General features: G+C 43.1%; 1 protein-coding gene across 3 annotated transcripts in view; it reads left to right on the forward strand.

Moving 5' to 3' along the window:
• Positions 1-3,682, forward strand: part of adcyap1r1a (adenylate cyclase activating polypeptide 1a (pituitary) receptor type I) — a 132,387-nt gene extending 128,705 nt beyond the window's left edge. For all 3 annotated transcript variants that reach the window (XM_055882474.1, XM_055882475.1, XM_055882473.1), the window contains one exon: positions 1-3,682. This exon is cut by the window's left edge and continues 1,011 nt beyond it. The gene's annotated coding sequence lies outside the window, so the exon portion shown is untranslated.
• The last annotated feature ends 484 nt before the right edge of the window (positions 3,683-4,166 follow it).

The raw sequence follows: 4,166 nt of genomic DNA on the forward strand, positions 1-4,166 counted from the left end.
CATGAACAATATATTCACCAAATAATTACAATATTAGGGGGGAAAATTGTCAAATGTGATGCCATATTGTGGCTTTCGCTGTTATTCTACATTATGTAGTGCCATACAGGTTGTCTCCTCTGAGGTCATGACCTGACACAGAGCCATATACACAGTATATCTCCAGAGCCATATATTTAATGGGGTTCTAACATTGCTGTTAAAGAATATTGTAGTGTCATGTTAATGAGGTTCTAACATGGCTGTTATAGAATGTTGTAGTGTCATGTTAATGGGGTTCTAACATGGCTGTTATAGAATGTTGTAGTGTCATGTTAATGGGGTTCTAACATGGCTGTTATATAATGTTGTAGTGTCATGTTAATGGGGTTCTAACATGGCTGTTATAGAATGTTGTAGTGTCATGTTAATGGGGTTCTAACATGGCTGTTATAGAATGTTGTAGTGTCATGTTAATGGGGTTCTAACGTGGCTGTTATAGAATGTTGTAGTGTCATGTTAATGGGGTTCTAACATGGCTGTTATATAATGTTGTAGTGTCATGTTAATGGGGTTCTAACATGGCTGCTATAGAATGTTGTAGTGTCATGTTAATGGGGTTCTAACATGGCTGTTATAGAATGTTATAGTGTCATGTTAATGGGGTTCTAACATGGCGGTTATAGAATGTTGTCGTGTCATGTTAATGGGGTTCTAACATGGCTGTTATAGAATGTTGTAGTGTCATGTTAATGGGGTTCTAACATGGCTGTTATAGAATGTTGTAGTGTCATGTTAATGGGGTTCTAACATGGCTGTTATGTAATGTTGTAGTGTCATGTTAATGGGGTTCTAACATGGCTGTTATATAATGTTGTAGTGTCATGTTAATGGGGTTCTAACATGGCTGTTATAGAATGTTGTAGTGTCATGTTAATGGGGTTCTAACATGGCTGTTATAGAATGTTGTAGTGTCATGTTAATGGGGTTCTAACATGGCTGTTATAGAATGTTGTAGTGTCATGTTAATGGGGTTCTAACATGGCTGCTATAGAATGTTGTAGTGTCATGTTAATGGGGTTCTAACATGGCTGTTATAGAATGTTGTAGTGTCATGTTAATGGGGTTCTAACATGGCAGTTATAGAATGTTGTAGTGTCATGTTAATGGGGTTCTAACATGGCTGCTATAGAATGTTGTAGTGTCATGTTAATGGGGTTCTAACATGGCTGTTATAGAATGTTGTAGTGTCATGTTAATGGGGTTCTAACATGGCAGTTATAGAATGTTGTAGTGTCATGTTAATGGGGTTCTAACATGGCAGTTATAGAATGTTGTAGTGTCATGTTAATGGGGTTCTAACATGGCTGTTATAGAATGTTATAATTTAGAAACCTTGATTGCTCTACAGTGTAAATGCATGGCTCTAATTCTCTACAATGTAAATGCATGGCTCTAACTCTCTACAATGTAAATGCATGGCTCTAGTTCTCTACAATGTAAATGCATGGCTCTAACTCTCTACAATGTAAATGCATGGCTCTAATTCTCTACAATGTAAATGCATGGCTCTACCTCTCTACAATGTAAATGCATGGCTCTAACTCTCTACAATGTAAATGCATGGCTCTAATTCTCTACAATGTAAATGCATGGCTCTAATTCTCTACAATGTAAATGCATGGCTCTAATTCTCTACAATGTAAATGCATGGCTCTACCTCTCTACAATGTAAATGCATGGCTCTAACTCTCTACAATGTAAATGCATGGCTCTAGTTCTCTACAATGTAAATGCATGGCTCTAATTCTCTACAATGTAAATGCATGGCTCTAGTTCTCTACAATGTAAATGCATGGCTCTAATTCTCTACAATGTAAATGCATGGCTCTAATTCTCTACAATGTAAATGCATGGCTCTAACTCTCTACAATGTAAATGCATGACTCTAACTTTCTACAATGTAAATGCATGGCTCTACCTCTCTACAATGTAAATGCATGGCTCTAACTCTCTACAATGTAAATGCATGGCTCTAACTCTCTACAATGTAAATGCATGGCTCTGGATATTTCTATCTATGACCAGGCTCCAGAGAGAGACCAACCAGATCTCTGATATGACCAGGCTCCAGAGAGAGACCAACCAGATCTCTGATATGACCAGGCTCCAGAGAGAGACCAACCAGATCTCTGATATGACCAGGCTCCAGAGAGAGACCAACCACATCTCTGATATGACCAGGCTCCAGATAGAGACCAACCAGATCTCTGATATGACCAGGCTCCAGAGAGAGACCAACCAGATCTCTGTATCTCTGATATGACCAGGCTCCAGAGAGAGACCAGCCAGATCTCTGTATCTCTGATATGACCAGGCTCCAGAGAGAGACCAGCCAGATCTCTGTATCTCTGATATGACCAGGCTCCAGAGAGAGACCAGCCAGATCTCTGATTTGACCAGGCTCCAGAGAGAGACCAGCCAGATCTCTGTATCTCTGATATGACCAGGCTCCAGAGAGAGACCAGCCAGATCTCTGTATCTCTGATATGACCAGGCTCCAGAGAGAGACCAACCAGATCTCTGTATCTCTGATATGACCAGGCTCCAGAGAGAGACCAGCCAGGTCTCTGATATGACCAGGCTCCAGAGAGAGACCAGCCAGATCTCTGATATGACCAGGCTCCAGAGAGAGACCAGCCAGATCTCTGTATCTCTGATATGACCAGGCTCCAGAGAGATACCAGCCAGATCTCTGATATGACCAGGCTCCAGAGAGAGACCAACCAGATCTCTGATATGACCAGGCTCCAGAGAGAGACCAACCAGATCTCTGATATGACCAGGCTCCAGAGAGAGACCAGCCAGATCTCTGTGTCTCTGATATGACCAGGCTCCAGAGAGAGACCAGCCAGATCTCTGTATCTCTGATATGACCAGGTGTTACGTTCCCCAGTTTCTGTGTTCTGTTTTGTATTTGAGTGTGTGTTTCAGGAGATGGCTTCTGGAAGTACTCCCCAACCAGCTGATTGGTCTACCCCCAGGCTAATTGGTGATTGGAGCTGACCCCGCCCCCTCGTCAAGAAGCAGCTGACTCTAATCACCATTGCCACCTGAAGATAAAAGCCAGTGTTCTGCCCAAGATTGAGATTGAGAGTAGGGAGAGAGAGGAGATGAGATTTGGAGTAGAGATTTGGAGATTGAGAGAGGAGAGATTTGGAGATTGAGAGAGGAGAGAGATGAGATAAGGAGTAGAGATTTGGAGATTGAGAGAGAGAGAGAAATTAGATTGTGATATAGTGTGGGTTGTGTATCAGAAAGTGTGGTATGTACTGTTGTTGTTGGTAGCATTTTTTCTATGTCCCGTGTTTGTGAGTGTTTGTGAAATCATTAATAATTACTCTGTTTCATTTGTTCCCAGGGGGGAAGGAGAAGGCACTTTGGGAGTGTTTAGGCAAGAGGCCCGCGGGCATACATATACCCGTAGTATATTTACTGTCTAGGCACACTAGGTAAGACCTGGGCGGACCACCCCCTGTATTTTGGTTAGGGCACCAGGTGGTGCTAAGTTAGGTAAGTTAAGTGGGTAGGCAGGTTAGATAGGAGAGGGGGGAACTTTGATATTTACTTTCTTTGCTTTGGTTCCGTCCAGCCCCTTTTCCCCATACTACCGTGTAGAAAATAAATCCTAGTAAACGGTAAATTCTGCTTTTGTGTCATCCTTACTCGCACCTACAGTCCATACCGCTTGCACTTCAGAGAGTTGAGTTGTAGCAGGGAGTTGCGTTCCCTCTTCTCAGAGGCGTGCATAACACCAGGCTCCAGAGAGAGACCAGCCAGGTCTCTGTATCTCTGATATGACCAGGCTCCAGAGAGATACCAACCAGGTCTCTGTATCTCTGATATGACCAGGCTCCAGAGAGATACCAACCAGATCTCTGATATGACCAGGCTCCCGAGAGTGACCAGCCAGATCTCTGTATCTCTGATATGACCAGGCTCCAGAGAGAGACCAGCCAGATCTCTGATATGACCAGGCTCCAGAGAGAGACCAGCCAGATTTCTGTATCTCTGATATGACCAGGCTCCAGAGAGAGACCAGCCAGATCTCTGATATGACCAGGCTCCAGAGAGAGACCAACCAGATCTCTGTATCTCTGATATGGCCAGGCTCCAGAGAGAGACCA

The sequence above is a fragment of the Salvelinus fontinalis genome, chromosome 26 (assembly GCF_029448725.1).
Source record: "Salvelinus fontinalis isolate EN_2023a chromosome 26, ASM2944872v1, whole genome shotgun sequence".
Classification (NCBI taxonomy): domain Eukaryota; kingdom Metazoa; phylum Chordata; class Actinopteri; order Salmoniformes; family Salmonidae; genus Salvelinus; species Salvelinus fontinalis.